The following is a 1193-nucleotide window of genomic DNA, read 5'->3' as shown; positions in this document are numbered from 1 at the left end:
CACCTTATGTTCATCAGGGCATCTCATTGATTCAAAGGTTGTTTCCATGTTTGCGATCCACATCTGAGCCGCTGTGGGATCTTCCTTTGAACCGACAAAAGGACGAGGGTTATACCGTCTGAAATCCTTTAACCAACTCGCACCCCTATCTGGGTGTGGGATGTTGGCCGGTTGTATAGCTACCGCATCCACCGGTTGCGTGGCCGCCGCGTTGGCTGGTTGCGTGGCCACCGCGTTGGCTGGTTGCGTGGCCATTGCCGCGACTTGTTGCGTAGCTAACAACGTGAATTGTTGTGTGGCTAGCATGGTTTGCATTGTCGTTTGAAGGGATTCCAATATTAACCTTGTGGCGGGGTCTAACCTGGCCTTTGATGCAGCTTGAGGGGGCGGTGCGTATTCAGGAGGGGGTACAGCTTTTGGGGGATATGCATATTCAGGAGGTGGTACAGTTTGTGGGGGAGGTGCGTTTTCAGGTGGTGGTACAGCTTGTGGGGGAGGTGCATATTCAGGAGGTGGTACAAACGCATATGGTCTAATAGTCGACCCCTCTTGGGAAGAGCTTCTATCGGCTTCTCCTCTTCCCCCTCTCCTAATGGGAGGTCGTCCTCTCCCTCTCCTACCTCTTCTACGTCCTCTGTGCGGCATGGTTCTAGAAACCAAGAAAATGATTCTAGCTAAGTTTATGATTTACTTATAACATTCCCTACATCCTACCTTGTAATTCATATAGAAGAAAACATAAATATCATAACGTAAAGACATGCATCACATCAGATCACATCACAACACATTTTCATAAAGTATCATGTCATGCATCATTTAAAGCCAATCACATTAAATATATCACAAAGATCATACATCCCTCATTCTACATAAGGTATACCTGGCAACGACGAGGCATCGGTAATTAGACCGTGGAACATGCCAAGCCTACGCTGTAGGTTAGTCTACAAGATCTAAAACCTAGAGCTCCGATACCAACTGTAACGACCCTAAATTTTACCTATTTAATCTAAGGTCATTACTATACCTTGAAATGCGGAATATACATTACATGGGCCCTGTTCATAAATGCGACTTACACTCGCCTTTTATTACCTCGTGAAAGAGAAAATGATTACAAGGGAAAGAAAGGAAAATAATATTATTGAAATAAAGGAAAAGGAACAAAACCAAAATGAATGTCTTATACT

The sequence above is a fragment of the Cucurbita pepo genome, chromosome LG11 (assembly GCF_002806865.2).
Source record: "Cucurbita pepo subsp. pepo cultivar mu-cu-16 chromosome LG11, ASM280686v2, whole genome shotgun sequence".
Classification (NCBI taxonomy): domain Eukaryota; kingdom Viridiplantae; phylum Streptophyta; class Magnoliopsida; order Cucurbitales; family Cucurbitaceae; genus Cucurbita; species Cucurbita pepo.
The sequence above is the reverse complement of the archived record's forward strand: the minus strand, read 5'-3'. Positions refer to the sequence as shown.